The sequence below is a fragment of the Chenopodium album genome, chromosome 3, assembly GCF_948465745.1.
Source record: "Chenopodium album chromosome 3, dcCheAlbu1.1, whole genome shotgun sequence".
NCBI lineage: Eukaryota > Viridiplantae > Streptophyta > Magnoliopsida > Caryophyllales > Amaranthaceae > Chenopodium > Chenopodium album.
Window position 1 is genome coordinate 27,644,328 of NC_137836.1, and position 25,515 is coordinate 27,669,842.

Genomic DNA, 25,515 nt, shown 5'->3' on the forward strand with positions numbered 1-25,515 from the left:
GAAATCTCTTGAAGTCTACTTTCCAACCCAATTAGAATAAGATCAAAATGTTTTATAGTAAAAAATATATGACCGAAATAGTGGAAGGGTGTCAGTTTTGGATAGATTTTCATATCTCATTCATATCTTTTCGTTATAGCTCGGATTTAATATTATAATATATCATTGGAAATATAATTTCAAGATCTAACCAACCATATAAAATTTGGATAAAGATTATGAGGAACGAAAATAAAATCTGAATATATTCCAATTCGTACAAAACAAGGATTCTAAAAAGGAGTAGGTTTATTCAATTTCAAACTCTTTGAAACATAATTATCAATCCTAACTCCATTAGGATTTAAAATAAGCTTCTAGAGTATTCTAGTTCTAGAAGACTATAATCAATCCTAATAGCTTTAGGAATGATAATTAATAATAGGCCCTCCTCTAGATCATTGGGCCGCGTATAAAAACCAAACCGAGCCCAGTTTAGTATTTTGGCCATAACTTCCTCATTATTCTTCGGAATTGGGCTTATAATATAACGTTGGAAAGGTATTTTCAAGCCCAATCCAAAAAAACTATTATTGGACCCTTATCATGGACCAAAAAAAACTTGAATGCATGTTTTTCATAAATAAGGTAAGAAAAGAAATATTTTCAAAAACTGAAAGAAGAGATATTAATAAAAACATCCTCATCACTAGACTTTTCACATTTTCGATTCATTCGATAATCAAATGACATGAAAGGTATTCATCACTGAGTTTTGTTTTGGTGAGACACATTTGGGTGTCTACAAGTATGCACTTAATAATTTTGTAAATTACCGTTGTGTCAAGAGTGCATTTTCTTTTGTAAGACTCAACTGTGCTAGAGACTAAATATTTTGAGGAGTTTTTAAGGAACATTGAATATAGTCTTTGTTCTTAGGAAACACCCAGACAACTTTAACTGTGCTAGGAAGTTAATGTAAGCTTTATGTATTATAAATTCTATAATATATATGTGCCTATTAATGTTGCTGATAATTACTATGTTACATTATGTTATAGTCTACAAAATACTAACTTCTGGTATAATGTGCTAAGGCTAAATGATATTATCCATATATGGAATTCTACAACTAAGAATATAACTTGAACTAAAAAACACCTTTACTTTAGAAAAACCAAGTTAGCATGCTAATGTAGTTACCTATATACATATCCTAGCTCTTTTTTGCATTTTAAGAAAAGAGAATTTATAACAAATAAATTATAAATATGACTTATGTTCATAGTGTCAAAGACTAAAAGTTCTTCACACCTTGCCTAAAATAAAGCGTATCTTTATATGTTATTAATGAAGCTTAATCTTAAAACAATGATAGCACAATCTAGACAACATATCAATAAGTTATCGAACTACCACAATGAAATTTGATATGAGTGAGCTTATCTTATAAACCTAAAGTAATCTATAGTTAATACTTGAATAAAGTTCCAAATAAGGAAAACATGAAACATGTGACAATAAAGTGTTCAAATAAAATAACATTGACTACATGTGTTCTGTAACATTAATATAAATATTTGAGCTACTCCATAACATTTATAATTGAGACGATGATATTTATGTTTAAACTTGAACTCGAGATCATATGAATTTTTTTTACATGTAAGTTTGTAAGAAAGAGCAAAAAATGTATCATTAGCAACATATAATAATCAAGCAATATTTTATGGAGATCGATAATCGAGAAAGGAATACCACACGGTACTACAATGATGCCTTGTATTAAGCCATTCAGGGTCTATATTGACTATATATATATTGATTCCTAATCTTTCGTCCCACTAATTTGACTATTCAAGCATTTTAGTATTTGAAACTCAATGCTTCATTAAACTAATACCTCTACAATGATTGTACAATCATATTATATTCATATGTCTACAAATATAGTTCTTTTAAAGTACAAGGGAAATCTAAGAAGCCCATACTTCTTAACTTGTGACATTATATATAAGATATTATCTCCATATGTAGCTTATAAATCTACTATTCATGATGGCCTATAAGCTTGTTATCAAAATTTGTTTCTTTAGATCAGTCGCCATATATCACGCTTCCAAAAAAAAAAAGCTTTTTATGAGCACAAACTGTACCAACGGAAAACTCCTATTGATCCACTATTTTTTGGCCACGTGTGACATTTATAACTCAATTCTTCATATTAAGAGACTCACCACTATAATTATGTATAAAGCATTTCTATATAACACGTCATTAATTAGAATACCATATTTAGCATAGCAAATCATACATTAATTAATATCAAATGATACAAAGTAATGTATATTTTTCACAACTATTTCACCATAAAGTAACCCTAGATTTTTACTATTATCGCTAATTTCATTTAACATATGTTATTTGAAATTAAAATTTTCTAATGTAAGTTGAAGCTATAACTATTGTCTCATACTTGTACAATTGTATTGTTTTCTCAAATACTAAAAAAATATAGGAAATCCATACCAGTTAACTTGCAAGATTGTATATTATATATCGAACACTTGAAATAAAACATCTAAACTACCAATCAATGATTCCCTATAAAAAATTTTACCCGAAATTTAAAGACATTAAGGCTCTATATTGACTATGTAGTGTTCATTTTAGACATTTTTAGAGTTAAAGAAATAAAAGGGGACTAATTGTAATGCAAAAGTTATATTGTAAAAACCTAATAGGTTACAGAATTGTGACATAAACAAAAAAATGGCTTTCCTATTAACTAAAACTTTTATTTCCTGCAATCTAAATCAAGATGATGTGTAATTAATCCTACCACCATAACTATCAATATAGCACTATTATATGAAATTTCATTTAGGTGCATTCACATATGTAATAAACAGGATTGTCCATTACAGTACGAAATTATTTATGACTACAAAAATACTTACCAATACAAAATAATTTCATATCTTTACCATAGTATTGTCAAAAAAATATACATACTAGAACCTCTATTATTTTCACTTAATAATAAATTACATTAACTTTATTTATACAAAAAAGTGGTATACTTGTACAATTATATTATTTTTGCAAGTACAATAGTAATGTAAGAAACTCATACTTCTTATCTTGTAAGATTATATATATTATATTTAATCTACATAATGAACCTTAGAGGCTAACCATGCATAATGGACTATAACCCTGTTTTCCAGATTTGTTTCTTTACAACAATGATGATTTGTCACAGTTCAAACAATCAAGAATACTGACCATTTTTTATGCAGAAAATCTGCACCAAAAAGATATTGAAGAATAGTCACAATCTTAAATTTTGGGAAAGTGAATGTATAGTATTTTAAATATGACAATATTTTAAAAAAGAAAGTATAACTACTTGTTATTACGTGTCATTCCTAAGACATAATGTACCCAAAGCAATCTGCATTTTCTATCACTATATAAACAACTACAGCTCAAACACTAGACTGGAGATGGTCTGCAGAACATAACTAATAATTTGCTAAAAGGTTTTCAAATTATCACTTCCGTGCAATATTCTTTCATAGTTCTCTTCATATTACCCTTTTATAGCTATTTATGTCATTAATAATACTACTATAATTGTTTCGCACTTCTAGCCGTAATGTTTTACAATTATTGTAAATTACTAATGAATTTTTTTTCCCACTAATGTTACCGACATAATAACATTTAAATATGAAGCTTGAAACAATATCCTTGGATGAATTGACTATTGCCACTAAAGCTTACAAGGTGAATGTAACTGTTTTTCATAAGGAGAAGCCTAAAGTACAACCAAAAAAGGGAATCATTTTTCAAACTTTTATTCTTGAAGATGATAAGGTATGCAATATCTTTGATGTCAATTGCAAGCATTTACTTTGATTTTGTTGATTAAAGAAAACAGAACAATGAACATGTAGAGTTTTAGTATCATTTGAAAAAGGCACCTCCATATATTATAAAGTACCTGCTTATATAATTACATGATAGGATTTACCATAATTTTGTTTCCTAGATTCTTACACTCTCTGTTATGTGCAAACTTGGCTGCTAAAGTAAATAATTTATTCTTCCTTTTCATTTGGTTTTGCATATAATGTTGAGAATCTTTTCTTACTTACTAAACTTCTTAAATATAGCACCTGCATGTTGTTCAATCATGATTATCTTTGTCCAATAATGTAACTAGGCAACACATACTAATTAATACCATTATTCTCTGAAGCTCTCAAAGCTTAATATAAGGTAGAATTCTAACAATGTGCCACAATGACGTTATCATACTATCATAAGTACACATACACACTAACGGAAACATCGTCACTTATTTAAAGGCAACTTGTATGTATATAGAAAAGTGACTAATTAAAAAGGCATGCTGCGTTTTCTTATCCTTTATGTCAACATGTTATTAATTTATTTTTTGTCCAAATTCCTAGAAAACATCATATATAAAAGAAACTGTTTTATTTAAGAAACCAAAATTGTTAACAGGAGCAGATTCTCAAGGCATTAAAAAAAAGAAATTGCACTGATCTGATTTTAACCAAACAACTAAGTTTTCTAATGGAAAGATATAGATTAGATCGCTTTTTATGTTAGGAAATCTAACTTAATAACCTTCTGCTAGCCAAAAATTCTAATTTGGTTGTGAAAGAGTCAATGATATTAATTAACTCTACTTTCCAAGCATTATGAACTTATTTCTAATTATTTAGGTTACTGCCTTTTTATAAATTTGTGATGACTGCAATCCTCATTGTGATCATGGGTACTTTTATTTGCATGTTGTATGTAGAATAAATGCAATACATATTTATATTATACAATAGAAATCTGTTCTAAATTAATCATTACAATGGCTTAACAACACAACAAGATGCGCTGCACTTTGCTAGGAGGGCCATAGATTGAAGCCAATGAAGAAATCATACAAGTCAATGGACAATATGAAATCTCAAATGCAGTTGTAACAATTATACCATACCATATCAAAGAAATCATGGTGAATTGTCTCTTGAACTAAAAATTGGTGATAAGACTGTGATACATCGAATAAATGTTGATGTTTGTTCATTAATTCCATAATACAAGCCTCTTGAGTCAATTCCACATGGTGCAAATGCAAATGGCACATATGGTTTATACATTTTTAACACATTTCTCTTGTTATAGTCCTTAGATTCTTTACTACCTAACTTAACCAATTTCAATTTGTTAGATGTTGTTGCTGTGGTACTGTATGTCGAAGAGGCTCCACGTGAAATTATTTCTTCTTCTGGCAAAATAAATTACGTTTGTGAAATTGTGATCATTGACCAGAGGTATCACTCAGTCTGCCTATATAGGTTTTATACAATGACACTTCTACAACTATAAACAAACTTAGAACTTTGATTTTTCGTTTTTTGTGTAGCCATGTGCAACCTATCACTGTTTCATTATGGAATGATCTAACTACTGAAGATTGTGAAAGGTTATGTAATTGGGCTGCAGCCTTTTAGATCGTGGGATTTACATCCCTCAGACCTGTGACTCAAATTGGTAACAGAATATATAACTTGTCTATATATACACCTAGCTTTGGTATTTGCTTATATAACATACTAATTCTTACAGGCTTTGCACTAACTTCTGGAATGGTTACAAGGATAATTCATGAACCCAAGGGAGATAGGGCAAATGTCCTTCGCGAGTGGTACATTACTTCATGTTTGTTATTGCATACTTGTATATATAACAGCTGATTTTGTAACTATTATTACTTTTTAAACTTAGGATAACCACTATTTCACCTTGCTTATGGATAAGCAAGGCAGAGTTCTTCTAGTAAAATATCCATCAACTGATAAAATATTTCTAACAATAGCTGACCTCGAGCTTAAAAAGGTTATTTATCATTAGCAATTTTTGAATAACTAACTATTTTTCCCTTAACAAAAATAAAATGAACAAATTTGCTTGTTTTAATGTTATATAGGCTTGTAATACTATGCAAGATGAGTATTTTTTTTGTTAAGGATAACTATCCCGGACCTTGACATTTCTCAGCTTATTACATATGTTGGTTGTAACAACTGCTCAAGGCACACAGATTTTTCCCTTGGATTAAAGTACCAGTGTTCTGTACGTCGGAAACCAGACAGTGTGGTTATCAATAGGTATAATAAACAAACTTTAGTCAACATTACTTTTTAAACTAGGCTGCTAATATGTGTACTTGCATTTTCTAAATAGGGTGACTTTCTTGTTCAAGGCTACATATGCAATTGATATCATGACATTAACTGCATTTAGCGATGATACTAAGAAGCTATTAGGAAAGTCTACCACTGAGATTTGCCGTATGAAAAACAATGTGAGTGAATTACAACTTTTTGCATGTAAATAAGTGTATCAGTCAACCACAAGAGTCATTTGACCTAACCAAAGATATATCATTCATATTGCTTTGCAGCAATTTTATAATTTATCATAAAGATAATGTATGCTCCGAGTTGTTAAATAAATGACATTACAAGGTAACTCAACTTCTCCACTGCTCAGTCTTAATCAACACTTTTAACAGAGAACTTACTTAAACAAAAGTGTGATTAATTGCAAAACCCAAAAAATATACATAACAATTTTAAGTGCTCCAAATTAACAGTTAAGAATTTCAACAGCTAAATATCTTCACCCTTTGTGTATGCAACATTATATTATGCAAATGTGATTTCTATATTTTCCTTTTACGGAGATGTGAGAGCTATGCAACGCCTGTAGTCACTATTGCAAACCACACTAGTTTTGATAAAAGTGATGCCAACAACAACCCTATAACGATTCAATGTGTAACAATGGCAACTGAAAGGTCTAGAGTTGAAAACTAAAACACTAAGCACCAATGACAAAGAAGCCCTCAGCAAGAAGAACTAATTGATCTACTATAATGTTCGGAAGCAAAAAAACATTTAGTGAATGAAGAACTTGTTGTGTTCTATGCTAAAGAAACTAAACAATCATAGCCTCTTGTTGTGATAACTCCGCCAAGGAAGAAACTTTGAATAACATTGTTTACTACTGAAACCTCTGCAACAAGCAACCAAGTATCTGAAGCACACTAACACAAGCACCTACTTTTTGTGTTAGAATAGGAGAGTTTACTAGAAAGGAAACCACTCTGACAGTTCCCTGGAAAAAGGATTTCCCAAAGATGGCTCCTCAGCATTTGTTAATGCTGATTCCTAAAGTGTCAGGTTATTCCTAACTGTGCCTTTTGTTTAGCTAAAATAAAGTGCTCACACCACAAGCACCAGTGACTATTTCAAGTGGATCTTATCAACATTGGTCTATTCTACCTAGCTTTTGATAAATAGACCGTATGGATGTAGTGTTATATATTTGCTTTTGGGTGTTTATAAGAAACTAACACCACTTTACTAAACTTTAGCTAAATCTTTTGTGGAGTTTTAGAGGAACAACCACAATGTGGTATGTTCCTTAAAAATACCAATTGAATAACTATTGTACTTATGAAATTTTATGGTAGATTTGCTTAAACCTTGAAATGCTTGCACTACATATGCTACTTATTACACCATGACTTATAATTCATCTAAATCATAAAGTTCCTCTATGCAAACTAAATTCCGGCTAACGGCCTGGCTACTGCCAACGCTGAACTAACATATTTTTATTTAAGAAACTAATCGTAGCACTACAAGCTTATAAGCAATGTTGTGGCGATAGACACTTCTTCTATTGTAGCTCCTTGTGATGCTTAATTACTGCAGTTTTGCATATACATATTTAATTTCAAACTTTGTACTCAAATCAATTTCCTTATTAAACCTGTTCCCTGACCATCATTATGATAAAATAGTATCAGTATTTAAACATATTCACATATACATGTAAATGATAAACTTAATGTAAATTACATTAATATAACCATAATGGATGTTACATAATAATCCATCATATGCTTAATATATGAGCCTAATTGCATTTTAATTCAAAAGACTATCAATTTTACCCAAAATCGATTTCAGAATCCATCAAACAATTTTATAAAAAAAAACCTCATTATTAAAGGAAAAATCAATTAGAATTTAGAAGCATATTCAACAATCAAATTGACTATAACTAAATAAATAATTTAACATTTTAAACAAACATATTAATATACCCATTAAATACTAAAAATTCCAAACAAAATATTTATATGATCTACCAAGATTCAGATCATTACAACCTACAATACTATCAAATTCATTTCCTTAATACAAAAACTTCCATCAAAACTGATAAATGCCAATTGTAATAACACTTTCAACAACTAAATGACCCCTAAAATAATCTACTACTTAAACTTATATAACCTAATTAAATTAGCTAATCAGAATTAAAGCCATAAGCTCCACTATTAGAGAAAGACACTTCAGGGGAGTGATAATGAAATGGATAACCAATATCCTCTTCTGAGTGATCATACCATGAATCATACTCCTCATGGTCTTCTTCCTCTTCGTCTTCTTCCTCCTCCTCTAAATCTCTGTCTTGATTAACTTTAGGTTGTTGTTGCCCTTATTGCGCCAAACCAGCGTTCCGTTTAGGAATTGCAGGTTGCTTCTGCTCTTCTTCAGCCTAAACAACAACCGTTGAATGAATAACTTGCTTCACTTTAGCATCATCCTCACTGATCTCCATATCAGCTTCTCTTCCTTCACGCCAACACCTAGTGTTTCATTACCCTGACTACATTGACCTCTGCTTCTAGATGACTCCCCTTTGAAACGCTGTATTTTCCTTCTTCTTTTTGCGCCCTCATCGTTGTCACTATCAACTTGAATAGGATAATCACAATTGCTCCCAATTTTAGGTCCGTTCCTGTTACTCTGGTAAGAATCGTCACATTTTGCTATCTGTTTATCAATGTCTTTCATTTCCTGCATTAGCATGTCTAGCTTCTTCGTAGCATCTAATCGAACTTCAGCGGCTGCCAAAAAAATGACCCGGGAGATTCTCTTTCCTTTTCTCTAAAAAATTCTTGAACCATGGTGTGAATAAAGTCATGTCATCATTTTCGGCCATGAAGAACCCTAGGTTTTCAAGTTTGAATGGAAAAAGAAAGGATGAAAGGGAAAAGCTCTTTAGATTTCCAAGAAAATTAAAGAGAAAACTTTGAGGGTTGTGTAAAAAAAGTTTCTTCGTTTTTAATACAAATCAAGCCATCACTTTATCCTTCATGTCTTTTCGAATGTCATGATAGCATGTAGAAGAGGAATAGTTGCGTTAATTCACACAACGCACGTTATCCAAGGAACACTTCTGTTTGGAAAATCTAATCGTCCAATTCTTGTTATACATAATTACCACATAAGAATATTCCCAAAATAGAAATCAAATTTCTTTCGGATTTGTTTAATATGAAGTACTACTTATACTAAAGTCATGTAATAATTTAACCTGAAAATTTTAGCTGATCATTATACTTTAAAACAACAAAAGGAATTTATGTTAAATATCAAAAAGAGATATGTTGCTTTTCTAAATCTTTTAAATTACCTCACATCAATTGAACAAATAAATTGGCTCGACTTGTATCGGTTTTATTGAATTAATCCGATTTAATATGAAATAGATGTGATTTTATGAAATTGTTTGGTTGTCATAATAGGCTAATTATGATAGTGGGTTAAACTAACGAAATTTTGAATTAAATAATTAGCCGAATCTCAGCTCGAATATGATATGACGTAAATCAAATGATTTGTTAAGCACCATAAAATTATGTCATATTATTAATGACTCCATGAAAGGATAATCAAACTTAAATGGGGACATATGATATGTTGCTTTGTTATGTGTACTGCTGTAGTTAGTAGTCACTACTCCAAGTCTTTGAATCACTTAATCGTTTACTACAAAGACACAATAGAAAGAAATCGAAACACAAGAAAAGATTATTATTTACAAGTATTATCATTAACACTACTTACAAATTTATTATATGATAATGTAAATTCCATTCTTTTTAAATTCTAACTACATACTAAAATAAGTGATAAATACTTGTAACTGTATTACGAGTACTGTGATGTAGACGTATAACCCAATTTTATTCAAGTACATTATTTTAGATGATTCGTTAGCACAAAATGACCTAGGAAAGTTTCTACATTGAAGTAAAAATCCCATTTCACCACTTTAAAACATCCACACACAACTTCCCCTCTAACTTAATTAAAACAAGTTAGCAACAATTAAAATCTCACATTACATCAATGATCCGAGACATCTAATAAGCTACTTACACTACTTATACCACGGCCTCTAGCTTTCCTTGGTATTTGTTGAACTTGTATTATATAGTTGGATTTTTTTTACTTTTACCATCAAAAAAAATCACGAAATTGTTTTTTACTACCAAAAATTTTAAAATTTTTATTTTACCACCAAAAAAAACAATTAAAAATTGTTTTTTACCACCTGCCGTAAAAAACCTAATGGAATATTTTAAATTCTTCGATTTTTGTGCCAAACAAATCATATTTAGGGGTTTTGGGGGGTATTTTGGCCCTTCAAGTCCAATTTGAGGTCGGAATCTACAAAAATGATCAAAAATGATTCTTTTGTGTGTTTAAAAATACCTCAGCATGCGTGAAACACATAAAACAAGGTATTTTCGATCATTTTTTTGTCAATTCTGACTTCTAATTGGACCCACAGGGCCAAAATGCCCCCTAAACATATGAACAACATGTTTTGCGCACGAAAATCAAAGATTTTTTTTAAAACCACTAAATTTAAAGGCTTTCTTGACGGTAGGTGGTAAAAAACAATTTTTAGAATTTTATTTGGTGGTAAAATACAACTTTTAAAATTTTTGGTAGTAACAAACAATTTCGTGATTTTTTTTTGGTGGAAAAAGTAAAAAAATCCTAGATATTTTTTTTATTAAAAATTCAATAATTAAATGGATTATTGAAAGTTTTTGTTGTGTCATAGATTTATACGAAGTTCTTTATAGTTCCATTTTAAATAAATTGTCACAATTTGACTTTTTTCACTATTCACTCATACATTAACTTTGGCTATTATAGGGAATATTTCAAGCATGACTCCAAAATTGAACCCCACTTTGATCATACACTAAAGTACAGTGGCGTCCAAAGGGAAGGAAGCTAGAGAAAAAGAGTCGCCAACAAGTTTAAGGAACTTGTAAACCGTTCACAGGGTGAAGGTTACACCCCTTAACGATCAAGGAGATCCTCAACTCCAATAGGTCTGGAAACATGACTGGAATTTCGGGGATGAAGGTACAAATCCAACCTAAAAGAGATTGAACCTGCCCTAATAATAGGTCTCTACTTTATTCTTCTCGTATTCATGTGCGCTTTCTAACTAACACGCAAACAATAGGTTTACCCTAAACCTGTTTATCTATGTTGGTTGAATGTTAATGCACAAACAAAACTATTATTGGCGATCACTTGAATTATAATCAAATTAACCCTAAACAAGATTATTAATTATCTTATTAAGCATGATTACAAGTACTGTTTCGGGTGTTTTTTTCCCTCGGGAGAATTACGTCACAAAGCCTGGTCCACGCGTGAGCTGTACCTGCAAAACAAGGGAGACTCCAGGTGGTTGGAACTCCGCCTCCAACGATCAAGTTAGTAACTTGAATAGGAGTAAAAAGGTGCGAAAATTTAGGTGGGCATCTGCTCGGATTCCAAGCTCAGGATGTCTCTATCAAAGAGTAAATGTGTAATAAATGGAAAAACGTGCCTCCAAATGGAGGAAATATCCCTATTTATAGGGTCCTCGGGAGTTGTGCCCCTGATTAGGTCATCAAGCCCTAATCATTGGTGGGCTGTGCCGCATTGCGGCTTTCTTGGGATTTGGGCCATGAAGGTCGCCTTTTTTCCCATTCCTTTGGGATAACACGTGTCAAACTAGGATTGGTCCAGTTTGGACTAACCCTAAGGTGACACGTGTCACCTTCTGACTGGACCACGTGTCAGGGTAAAATTACCCCAAACATTTGCCCCTCACAGATGTGACGTGGCATTTGACGTGGCATCGGTGACAGGTGTCACTCTTCCATTGGGGGTGATTTTACCGCCAAATTTTAACTATTCACCTTCTGCGGAAATTACGGAGGTACCCCTGAATTTACCCTCTATATGTAGCCGTTTACCCTCATTATTTTGTACGTTTACAAAAAATTTAGAGAGATAAACTTAGAGAGACAAAGAGAGAGAGAGAGAGAGATAGAGTCTTCTTTCACGTCTGAGTCAAGCGCAAGCAATCAAGCTCATTTCCGCCTGCCCCAGACGGTTCCGCCTTACCTTCAGATATCAATTCGTAAAGGTACCGCCTCTGTCTCTCTCAGCTCTTTTCATTTTTCCCGCTTGTATATATTCTTTGCAATAAATGGATTAATCACCATCACACACGGCACAACCTAGGTTAGAGTCCAGCCGGTCACCTGGTACGGCTGAATCTAGGACTGGGAGTGCCGCCTCGGGGTGTTGGGACCACCCTTATGCTTGGAATCCGACCGTCTATGTGTCTGTGCAGGACACAATGGCTCGGACAATGCAGAAGACAATAGATACCGACTATAGGAGCGAGGGCTCATGCGGGCAACCGATAGAGGGGGAGACGTCAGGTAGGGAAAACCAGACGACTGCTAATGGGTCTCCCCTGGGTGCCCCTTCAACCCTTGGGGATTCATTCCTTGATGAGTGCGATCATGGAGACGCTGAGGAGGCCGTCACTATGCCCTGCTCGCAGGATGAGGAGTCATCCGAGGAAAGCTCTGCCTCCAGCTCTGAGAGCAGTGACGAGTCAATGTCGCCGCTTGAGGATAGTGAGGTGGAGGAGAGGAAAAAATGGAGTGAGAAGGACGACCCCTTCCAAATTCACGTCTCTTCCAAAGACAGGGAAAACATGGAGAAGGACTTGGAAAACTTCAAACATATGCGCCCCCTAGCCGGAAATTATAGCATCCGGGTTCCACTTGTAGAAGGCACCGTCTCTTGGAAAGATGACGAAAGGAACGCCAATGCCTACTTTGACTGTTATGAGGCGGCGTTCCTGGTTGGGCTAAGATTTCCACTTCACGAGGCGGTGAAGGCAATTCTAAGAGGCTATGGCCTGGGAGTTTGGCAACTTACCCCCAATTCTTGGGCTAACATTCTGGGGTATGTTGCCGCCTGCGAGTTCCAAGGGCTGCATCCCGGCTGGGAGGCCTTTGCCCACATGCATTACTTGTGTTGCAACCCAGGTGGCTGGAGGGCGTGGTATACATTGACCACCCTCCCTCAGTACATGATGACTTTGGACAAGGTGTCCAAATTCGACGGCTGGAAGCACCGCTTCTACTTTCTGTCTGCGCCTAGACGGCTGGAAGCTCTCTTTTTTTTTGCAGAGGAAGATTTAGCCATGCTTCCAGACAAGAAGACACCCAAGCGATCCTTCGCCTCCATCCGTAGGGATATTGCGGAAAAGCAGGCGGTTGCTATCACGGCCAAGGTAAGACGCCTGGCCCCCCTTTACTTTAACTTTGCTAACTTTATTTCCGGATGCATGACTAACTTGCATCCGCTTTGCAGGGAGACGAAGTCCCTAAAACGTTTGAGAAAACTCTTAAACGGGCTAGGGATGACTCCGCCTCTACCCCCTCAAAGAAAAAGACTGGCTCCTCCTTGACTCCTGAAGCCAAAGCCGGAAAAAACCCTAATGCTCCTCGGGGGAAGGATGCAGGAGGTAGACGGCGACTTTGGCCTTGACCTCGTCAACCCCTTGTCCGTTGGAAGAGGGGTTACATCGCCTGCGGGTGGCTCTCGCCACGCCGTCTCTAAAGGTAAGACTAACCCATTTGAGTCCCTGCCTGAGTTAGGGTGGCCTTTGCGAGTAAAATCCCACTCCCAACAGACTTCTTCCTCAGACAGTCGGCAACAGATAGGTGCCGCCTGTATTTCGCACTCATCAAATATTGATTGTGGTGCAGATGTCTCTCCCCGCTGGCCAGAAGTCCAAAAGCATGCCAAGGCCATGCTTGACGCCGTCCGGAAGAGGTATAAAGATAACATTCCTGGGATAGAGATGTTCAATCAGGAACGCATTCTATCCCTTCTAGCTGAGGTAAGGTGGAAAGAAAGTAACAGAAGTAAACTTCAAGTATTATCCCGCCTGCAGATCTAACCTCATTCGTTCTATGCAGGCTCTTTTGCGGGTAGACGGTCTCAAACGTCCATACTCCCGCAAGCGGGAAGAGGTAAAGAGAGCCAACAAATCAGCCAGAGACGCTGAAAACGTTGCTCTATACTCTTGTACAATAAATGAAACTTGAGACTAAATCTAAAGTGATGACGCAGGCGTCGAAGATTGATCAGCTCGAGAAGGACTTGGAGGCGTTCAAGCAGAAAGCCGGGGATACTGAGACGACGCTCAAAAAAGCGAAAGAGGAGCTTTACAAGGCTAAGAAGGAGCTCGACTCTCTCAAGGGGTCTCCCAAGAGAACCGCGACCTCAAGGCCAAGGTCAAGGAGCTAGAGGAGGTGGCGACCCAAGCGCAGCTGAACTTTAAAGCAACCTTTAAGGCGGAATAAGAGCGCCTGGTTGCCGTGAGTGAGGCTGACAACGACGCGCGGATCAGGATTGCCTGGAACGCCTTGTATCCAAACAAGGAGTATGGCGTTTGGGCGCTGGCTCACAAATATGCAGAAGAAGTTGTATATTTGAGGGAGAAGGGCGAGCCAGAGCCGGAGTCGTGGACTCAGGCGCACGAGGTTTTTTCTGACGAAGAAGATGAAAAAGATGAGGGGGGCGATGACTAGGTGGACCCGTCTACATCTCAACAATGAATTTCTACGGCAGTATGCCATTTTATTATTTTTCTGTTTCAGCGGCTGTATGCCAGATTACTTTCTTTCCGGCCTGCGTGCCGAGTATATGTTGTGTTTATCGGCTCAGGAGCCGAGTTAATTAACAGTTTGCTTCACTTCCCGGACGGGGTCTGGTTAACAATTTTCTACCACAGCCGGTTGGCTGGGTAGTATTTTTAATGAATGCGTCGAATAAGTCGGTTTTGATCACTTTGCTTTTGAATTTTTGCATTTTTACTTTTTGCAACTATGCTTGAAATTTTTTTGGTTTTGCCTAACTTATGAAAAGCATGCGGCAACTGATAATCCGACAGCATGATACTTTAAAGAGCATGATATGTTTACAAGTCAATCAATCACAACAGTGATTGCCCCAAACCAAGTACGCAGCCGCTCATACGACAGGCGTTCCAGGAAAAAAGGTCGATCAGCCCCTCAAGCGCTGAGGGTTAGACGGAAAAAGGTCGTCGGGGTATCAGAGAGAAGACAAAGGGTCGTCTGTCCTGTCATAAGACATGACGTAAATGGCCGCCTGGCAGGTTTGCAACCCAATTATGCTTTTTCGCCTTGGGAAAACGTGTAATTTCGAAGGGTGATTTATTTTACCCAGGTTAGGCGACAATGAGTTGGTCCATGCCGCCTGTATGTACAAGTGCACTCTTTGGTAGTGCTTGTAATAATTGCACCCGGATGGGTGTTACCGGTCGTCTTATAACTCATTGGAGTAGACGAAATTTGAATAACCATCCGGCCATCTGCCTCATGTCCTTTTGATGGTTGCGTAGCTGTTGCACAACCATTGTTGCCCCGGTGGGGGGGGGGGGGTTGGTGCAATTTTGGAATGAAAAGCTTAGGAACTTCAGTCGGTTACCGGCTTTTATTTGAGGACATCCGGTATTTCGAAAACTTAATCGTTCTTTCAACTTTTCAGGTCAGACGACTATGAGTTGACCAATTTAATCGTTTAATCTTTGCCGTCTACATAAGTACGTAAAGCAGACAGGTAGGCTGCCCTCTGCGATGATCGCACCCGGACGCCTTTGTCCATGTTGGGACAGGTGATTTTATAAAACAGACAGCCATCCGGCCAATTTCCTCCTGTCTAGGTAGAGACCGGTTGTATAGCCACTAAGCGGTTTTGTGCCTAGTTTAGTTATCTGGCCAGTGGCCTCTTATAAAATGAACGCTGAATTGTCTACTAAGTTTCAAACATAGAAAGTTCAACAATTGGGCCGTCTGTGAATTTCCCAGACGGCCTTAAAGCTTGAAAAAAGGGAAACATAATTGAAAACAAAAAGCGATTTCTCATTAATAGACTTTTTGCTTACAAAATTTTACAGCTGAAAAGTAGTACTTTTTCAAATTGTCTACATTCCAAGTCCTAGGAAGGAGCCTGACGACTGGGGTTTCTAGGCGGTAGGTGCTGTTTCTAACTTCCTCATAGATCTGGTAGGGTCCTTCCCAATTTCGAGTCAGCTTTCCAAGTTCATTGGCCCTACCGGTTGCCTCCATTTTTCGTAACACGAAGTCGCCAACTTTCAAAGGGCGCTTGTGCACTTTCTTGTTGTAGGCTCTTGTCATTCTCAGACGGTATATCTCATGAGGCAAGGCGACATTGCCCGTGCGTTCTTGGAGAGAGTCTAAAGCCAGACGCATGGCCTCCCAATTTGTCTCTTCATCATAAAGCATTACTCTGAGGGTAGGCTCGTAATGTTCTATAGGTAAGACGGCTTTAGCACCGTAAACCATGAGAAATGGGGTTTCATCGGTTGTCCCTTTCGCTGTTGTCCGGATGGGCCATAGGACATGAATCAACTCTTTTACCCATAAACCACTGGCTCTTTCAATTTTCTTTTTTATGCCGTCTAAGATGAGTTTGTTAAAGGCTTCAACCTGGCCATTTGCTTGGGGTCGGCCGACTGATGCAAAATAGTTGGAGATCCCTTGATCCCCCAACCAAGTCTTAAGCTGAGGCGTCTCAAATTGAGGGCCATTGTCAAACACCATAGACATAGGTACCCAAAACCGGGTGATGATGTTCTTCCAAATGAAAGAGATGACATCCTTGGTCTTGATGTTCCCGACCGCCTCCGCCTCCACCCACTTGGTGAAGTAATCCATAACCACTAGAATGTAACGTTTTCCGCCTGGAGCAGGCGTATAAGGACCTAAAATGTCCATGCCCGATTTTGCAAACGGGACTGGCTTGTGGATGGCCGTCAGATCAGTAGCTGGGCGGTGAATAAGATTGCCAAATTTATAACATTTGTCACATTTCTTCACCAGCTCTTTGGCATCTGCCTCAAGGGTAGGCCAAAATTAGTGTCGCCTGGCTTTGACGGCTAGGGATATGCCGCCTATGTGAGAGGCGCAGTACACCGCATGCAATTCTTCGAGAACTTCCTTCCCTTTTTCTAGGGTAACACACTTCAGAAGAGGCTTTAGAAACCCCGCCTTGAAGAGTTCTCTGTTTCTCATCTCGAAGTTTGTCGTTCTCTTTGTCATGACGGCTGCCTCCTGTGGTGAATTAGGGAGCGTGCCGTCTGTTAAGTAAGCCCGGATATCATCCATCCAGGTAGAGCTTCGGTCTAGAATTCCAATGGGCTCATCATAAATGCTTCTTTTTTCCAGAACTTCCCAAAAGACTGACCGAGGCGTATCACAACAGGCGGAAGATCCTAATTTGGACAAGGCATCCGCCTGGTTGTTACCGGACCTGGGCACTTGGCTTAGAGTGAACCCTTCGAGTGTCCCAGCCTCTTCTTTGACCGCCTGAAGATATTTGATCATTGCCAGATGGGTAGCCTCATACGTACCTTCGTACTGGCTAATGACCAATTGAGAATCAGAGTAGGCATCAACTTTGGTTTCCCTTGGTTCCTTACACATGCGGATTCCAGCTAGTAGGGCTTCGTACTCCGCCTCATTGTTTGAGGCCTGAAATTTGAACCGTAGTGCATACTCGTTTTTGTCCCCTTCCGGAGATTCATAGATTACGTCTACACCACAGTCGTTCTTTGTTGACCTCCCGTCTACATACACTTTCCAAACCTGATAAAGATTATCCGGAGCCACCAGACGGGTCATTTCAACAATGAAGTCGGCAAACGCCTGACCCTTCACTGCCTTTCTTGGTTCAAAAGTGATTTCAAGACTTTGCATTTCAATAGCCTATTTAAGCATTCTGCCGGATGACTCCAGGGTAGACATTGGCCGTTTGAGTGGCTGGTCAGTGTATATCAGCACTGGATGTGCCAAAAAATAAGGCTTCAACTTCTTGAATGCCATATACAAAGTAAGGCCAAAATTTTCAACCATGGGGTACCGAAGTTCAGCATTTTTGAGGACATGGCTAATGAAATAGACCGGGAGCTGAACGCCGTCTGTTTTATCAAGGAGAACGGCACTGAGTGCATGATCTGAGACGGCTAAGTACATGTACAGCGTCTCTCTAGGCAGAGGACTAACGAGCCTCGGCAAGGAGTGCAAGTGCTCTTTCAGCTTTTAAAAGGCCGCCTCAGCATCATCCCCCCATTCAAATCTGGTCTTCTTCCTGATTGCTTGGAAGAAGTAAAGGCATTTGTCGCCTGACCGGCTGAGGAATCTCCCCAATGCCGCCAGACAACCGGTTAATCTCTGAACTTCCTTGACAGTGCGGGGTGACTTCATGTCAATTACCGCCTGTATCTTCTAGGGGTTAGCCTCTATCCCCCTTTAATCAATTAGGAATCCGAGAAACTTCCCAGACTCAACACCAAAGACGCATTTCTTAGGATTCAACATGACCTTGTGCCGCCTGAGGGTGGTTAATGTTTCTCAGAGATCTGCGAGATGATCCGTCTGTAGCTTGGATTTGACTATCATGTCATCAATGTACACCTTCACATTCCTCCCGATTTTGTCATTGAAGACCGTATTAATAATCCGTTGGAAGGTGGCAGGCGCATTTTTCAAGCCAAACGGCATCACAGTATAACAGAATAACCCCTAATCACTGACGAAGGCCGTCTTCTCGTGATCTTTCTTCCACGAGGGAATCTGATGGAAGCCGGAATAGGCATCCATAAGCTCATCAAGGCGTGGTCGGCTGTAGAGTCGACCAGGCTGTCGATCTTTGGAAGCGGATAATTGTCCTTGGGACACGCCTTGTTCATGTCTGTGTAATCAACACACATACTCCAGGTCCTATTCGGCTTCTTTACAAGCACAACATTGGCCACCCAATCGGGAAAATTACATGGCCGAATGAACCCAGCGGCCAGCATCTTTTTTTACTTCAGTAGCTGCCGTCTGACTTCTTTCCTCGCCGTGATTTCTTTTCTTTTGCCAGACGGGCTTCTTTTTAGGATCCACGGCAAGCTTGTGGACAGCAAGATCCGGGTTGATGCCTGGCATCTCTTCCACTTCAAAGGCAAAAATGTCTTTGAATTCTTTCAACAGAAGGTGCAAATCTGCACCCAACTTAGCATAAGCAACCGTCCCATCCTTTACAGTACGCTCTGGACAGCTTTCGTCCAGAGGTATATCAATATGTTCTCCAACCGGTTGGGGACGCAGCTCATCTGACCGTTCCCCGGTCAGTGATTGTTATTTTTTCTCTTTCTTCACCTCCAGCAGCAGAGTAGCCTTTCTTTTCTTCCCGGCTGCTGGTGGGGCTGGGGCTGGGGTGATGAGTGTCATTTATGGCACTCATAGGGTAGTCTTTTAGGGTTATTTCTTTCCCTTTTTCATGCTTTCTTCTCTTATTTTTGGTCCTTTTTCTTTAGGTTTCTCTTTCTCCTCTTTTCTTTATGGTTCTCGTGTTTTCCTTTTATTTGGCTCTTTTTCCTTTTATTTCCTTTCTTTGTTTGCTTGTGTAGGTATTTGGAGAATCACCTTTGCAAAGGAATCGAGTTGGGGCTTTAATGATCAAGTAAGGAAGAAGCATTTGGCTAGAGAGGGCTTAGGGAGGCCTTGGAGAGGCCTCGAAGAGGTCTCCAAGGTATTTCCAGCAGGCCATGGGCGCGGGTCAGTGGAGCCGCGAGCGCGGGCTTAAGAAGAGCAAATTGCAAGATTTTGGCAGGAGCTTCCCGCGGTTACCCCGCGGGCTCTCCGCGGGCGCGGGAAATCTGGAGAGGGCGCTCCATCTCAGAGAGACCGCGGCCCCCTGATTGGGTTTTGGGAGCAGGGGATTAGCCGCGGGCGCGGGTCTATCTTGCCGCGGGCGCGGGTGCTGCCCAGAAAGCCCGCGGAGGGTTCCGTACCCATTTCTCCGCGGCCGCGGATCCATCGAGAGAGACCACGGGATTTGCCGGTTTATTCTTTACCTATAAATAGAATTGTAATTCCTTTTTGAAACCAACTTTTTGATAATATTTCATTAGCTTAGTTTTAGAGAGAGAATTTAGAGAGAGGTTAGAGAGAAGTTCAGGGTTTTGGATTTGTAACTCAACATTTGATCAATCAAGTTTGGATTTCTTCATTTTCAATCATCAATATTAGTGAGAATCTCTTCCTTCTTTCATCTATTACTTACTTGATATTTAATTTATGCTTGTTGCTTGTTTTTCTTTGGATTTGAATTTGATATTGTTGAATATTTTGATTTCTCTTAGATTTTGATATAGAATGAAGATTAATGCAAGTTCTAGTTATTTGTTCTTGAATTTCACCATGATTAGTGAGTATATTAGTTGCTAGGGAAAGGGGGAAGCATGTTTGATTAATGAAATTGCTAGTTGATGCTCTTTGATTGATTGATTTGTTGCAATTAAATTGGTTGACATAGTTTTTCATGTGATTTATTAGACTAGGAGTGATCAACCTATAAGATTAATCTAGATTGCATTGCAACTCTTAATGACATGAACAATTGAATTGAAAGTTGATCTAATTGATTGGGTTTGCTTGTGATTCTTCTTGATTTGCCTTTCATAGTGACACCTAGATTGGCCTATAGGAGATAGCATTTGAACTCTCTTGATTGCTACTATTGTTTGTCAATTGCAATACTTGAATTAATTGATTGAGCTCTAAACTAGCATTATCATTGAACTTGCATGTGGAACCCATATCCCTAGTGTTTAGACCTTTGATTTACTTGATTAGACTTGTTTTAGTTTACCATAGTGCCAACCATAATCTAAACTCCATCTACGAGGTAGCTTGACTTAGACTCTAGTTTTCATCATTGCATTCCCTAGGGATCGACCTTTAACTTACCCTATATTCATATAAGGTTGGTTAGGTGTTTACAAATTTAGTTTGACTTGGGGGAAGGGTAGATAACGACATACATTTTCCTTTTGTTAAAATGGCGCCGTTGCCGGGGAATGCTATTGGTGCTTAGCTTTTGTTGTTGAGTCTACTTCATTTTAATTGAAAAAAAATATACAAAAAGATTTTGTTTCTTTAGGCTACACTTGTAGCCGTGCTACTAATATTTTCTTTGAAGTTTTGCATGCATAGAGCTCGTGATCGATCCATTGTGCCTTTTTTCCCAGAAATCGAAAGGACTCTCTCAAGGAGAAGAATAGCTAATCGATCCTTGGGGTATATCTCTTCAAGTGAAGAAGAGATTGAAGAAGAGCAAGGCATGGGAGAAAATCCGAGAGTGGCCTTGAAGGAGTTAGGAATACCCGGTGCTTATAGGTTTGAGAGCGGCATAGCTCCGCCTACAAAACCGGCAAATGATTTCGAGATTCGGCCGGCCATGATCACCTTAATTGAGAGGAGGCAATATAGTGGGGCTAAGAATGAGAGCCCGTTGAACCATCTTAAAGAATTTGAAAAATATTGCAACACCATCAAAGTCAACAGAGTTTCTCAAGAGTTCATACGCCTCAAGTTGTTCCCCTTCTCTCTCATAGGAAGATCCTTAGAGTGGCTAGATAAAGAAGTGAAGCCCAAATCCTTGAGAACATGGGATGATGTTACAAAGGCTTTCTTGTCCCGCTTCCACCCTCAAAAGAAGACGGCGGAGGCAAGAGCCTTGATTCAAGGGTTCAAGAAAAGGCCAAATGAAAGCCTTTACGAAGCATGGGAGAGATACAAAGAGTATCAAAGGGAGTGCCCTCACCACGGAATCCCAACATACCAAGTGGTCCAAATCTTCTATGGCGGTTTAAGTCCCCAAGGCAAGTCATGCCTTGATGGGGGGGCCGGGGGTCCTATCATGAACAAGACCGAAGAAGAAGTGGTGGACATTATTGAGGACGTGGTGACGTACTATAGAGATTGGCAAGATGGGGAGAGAGACTCTTCAAGCAAGCAATCTTCATTGTACTCGGTGGACCATCTAAATGCGATCAACAACCTTTCCTCCCAAATGACAAACTTGGGAAAGGAGATGACCGCAATCAAAGCCAAGTTGGAGAGCACTTCTTCTTCTTCCCAAGCTTCGAATCTTCCCTCCCAATTTAAGGGGAGAGGTACTCCTTCTAACTCTCAACCCCCTCCCTCTTCACATAATATGACTATGGGTTGTTTGTTTTGTGATGCATGTGGATCGTATGATCATGACTCTAGTAATTGTCCTAATGAATGTGTTGATAAGTTTGATAACAATGAGAGTGAGCATGTGAATTATGTGTCAAATAATAATTCTCAAAGGTTTGATAATCAAAGAGGTCAATGGAATAGGAATTACCAAAACCAAGGCAATTTTGACAACTATAATTAAGGTGGTGGTTATAGAAACAAAGGGAACCAAGGTTCTCGTGGTAGCTATTATAACAAAGGTTATAGTGGCCAAAATCAAAGCCAAAATTATGGTAATCAAAACCAAGGTTATGGAAATCACAACCAAGGTAGTGGTAACCATAATCAAGGTGGTGGTAACCATAATCAAGGTTATGGTCAAAATCAAAATAGGGGTACTTGGAACAACCAAGGGAAGGGCAATTTTCAAAATAATGCTCAAAGAGGTCCCCCACCCGGATTTGTTCCAAGGACTCAAGGAGAAAATTCCTATTCACAACCTTCCTCACCTAGGACCAATTTGGAAGAAATAATTTAGAATCAAACAAAGTTGTTGAACACATACATGGCCGTTAGTGATAAGAAGTTCAATGAAATGATGACCCACAATAAAATGCTTGAAAACCAAATTTCTTAATTTGCTAATGCTTTGAAAGATCATGCAAGCCCTTCTTCTTTACCTTCCCATGGTCTTGATCCCAAGAAACACGTGAATGCTATTGTTACAAGGAGTGGTAAGGTTCTTGAGGAGAGATTACCTAGGAAGGGTGAGGATAAGGAGGTTCCTAAGGAAGCCTTGGTTGAGAATGAGGGGGATAGGGCATCATTGGATGAGGTTGTGGTTGAGACACCTAGAGAGGTGAGATTAGAGAAAGAAATTGTGAAACCCAAGCTCCCTTACCCACAAAAATTCATGAGACACAAATTGGATCAACAATTTGGGAGATTCATTGATATGCTAAAACAACTTCATCTTTCTCTACCTTTTACCGATGTGATCAACCAAATGCCAAATTATGCCAAATTCCTAAAGGACATTTTGAGTGGGAAAAGGACTTGTGAGGTTGTGGAGACTATCAACTTGGCCGAAAATTGTAGTGCTATCATCATGAACAAAATGCCAACCAAATTGAAAGACCCCGGAAACTTCTCCATTCCTTGTGCCATTAATAAGATGCAAATTGAGAATGCCTTATGTGACTTGGGAGCTAGTTTGAGCATAATGCCATATTCGGGTTATCAAAGGCTTAAACTAGGGGAACTCTTACCTTCTAACATTACCTTGCACTTAGCCGATAGGTCAATCAAGTTTCCAAAAGGTAAGGTAGAAGATGTTCCATTGAGGGTTGGGAAGTTTGTGTTCCCGTTGGATTTTATTGTGCTTGAAATGGATGAAGATGCTACCATTCCAATCATTTTGGGTAGACCCTTTCTTGCTACCTCGGGTGCTATGATTGATGTGAGGAGTGAAAAGATTTCCCTTAAGGTAGGAGATGAGGTCATTGAATTTGATTTTAATGAAAGCATGAAATATCCATCTGCTTCTCTAGAAAATTGCATGATGATTGATTCACTTGATGATGTTGTGTCTTCCATGCATGAGCACTTCCTCACCTCTAACGATGCTCTTGAGAATGTTTTGTTGAACAAGGACAAAGTAGGTACACCATGCAAGGAAGTGGCATTCTATGAAGAATTGCTTAATGGAAGCATGGAGGAAGTGGATGAGCAAATGTGCTTGAAAATCTCAAGCCAAGAAGCTTTGCAAGCGGCCACATCAAAGGAAGGTAATGGTGTTCCTATGGTAGAGCTCAAACCTCTACCATCACACCTTAGGTATGAGTTCGTGGGCCCTCATTCCACTTACCCCGTGATAGTTAGTGCATCCTTGAGCATGAGCCAAGCTCAAGCGTTATGTGGTGTTTTGAGAAAGCACCAAGGTGCTTTGGGGTACACAATTGATGATCTTAAAGGTATAAGCCTCGCCTTGTGCCAACACCACATAACACTTGAGGAAGGCACCCTTCCTTCTATCGAACGACAAAGAAAACTACATCCCCAAATGGGAGAGGTAGTTAAGAAGGAGATCACCAAGCTATTGGATGCGGGAATCATATTCCCCATCTCTAGCTCAAGGTGGGTCTCCCCCGTGCATGTCGTACCAAAGAAGGGGGGCATGACCGTGGTTGAGAATGAGAAGGGTGAGCTCATTCCAACTAGGACGGTCACGGGTTGGCGGATGTGCATAGATTATAGACGTCTAAACACATACACCAAGAAGGATCACTTCCCTCTTCCATTTATTGATCAAATGCTTGAAAGACTAACAAGGCACAAGTTTTATTGTTTCCTCGATGGATATGCGGGATTTTTCCAAATCCCCATCCAACCCGATGATCAAGAGAAAACTACCTTCACATGTCTTTATGGGACCTTTGCCTATCGAAGAATGCCCTTTGGGTTATGCAATGCACCCGCTACATTCCAAAGGTGCATGATGAGTATTTTTGGGGTTATGTTGGAGGAGGAAATGGAGGTCTTCATGGATGACTTTTCGGTGGGGGGTGTCTCATTTGAGGAGTGCCTTGTGAACCTTGAGAAGTGTTTGGAAAGATGTGTTAAGGTCAATCTTGTTTTGAATTGGGAGAAATTCCACTTCATGGTGGAGGAAGGTATAGTGCTTGGGCACAAGATTTCAAATAAAGGCATTGAGGTGGATAAGGCAAAAATAGAAGTGATTGAGAAACTTCCACCTCCGGTGAATGTCAAGGGTGTGAGATCGTTCCCTGGTCATGCGAGTTTCTATAGAAGATTCATCAAGGATTTTTCACTTATTGCTAAGCCCCTAAATGACCTTCTTCAAAAGGATTTTGAGTTCATTTTTGATGAAAAATGCTTGAAGGCATTTGATAGATTGAAGAAGGCCCTAATCTCCACTCCTATTGTTTAAGCCCCAAGGTGGGATCTTCCTTTTGAATTGATGTGTGATGTAAGTGATTGGGCTATTGGAGGTGTTTTGGGACAACGTGTAGACAAGAAGCTTCATGTGATTTACTATATGTCCAAGACACTCAATGTGATGCAAGTGATTGGGCTATTAGAGGTGTTTTGAATTTTTAGCAATTGTGCACTCTTTCGAGAATTTCCGTTGT

The 25,515-nt window shown here is 38.5% G+C and overlaps 1 pseudogene; it reads right to left on the reverse strand.

Moving 5' to 3' along the window:
• Nucleotides 1-21,871: 21,871 nt before the first annotated feature.
• On the reverse strand, nucleotides 21,872-21,970 carry LOC145626004 (small nucleolar RNA R71; annotated as a pseudogene).
• Between the last annotated feature and the right edge of the window lie 3,545 nt (nucleotides 21,971-25,515).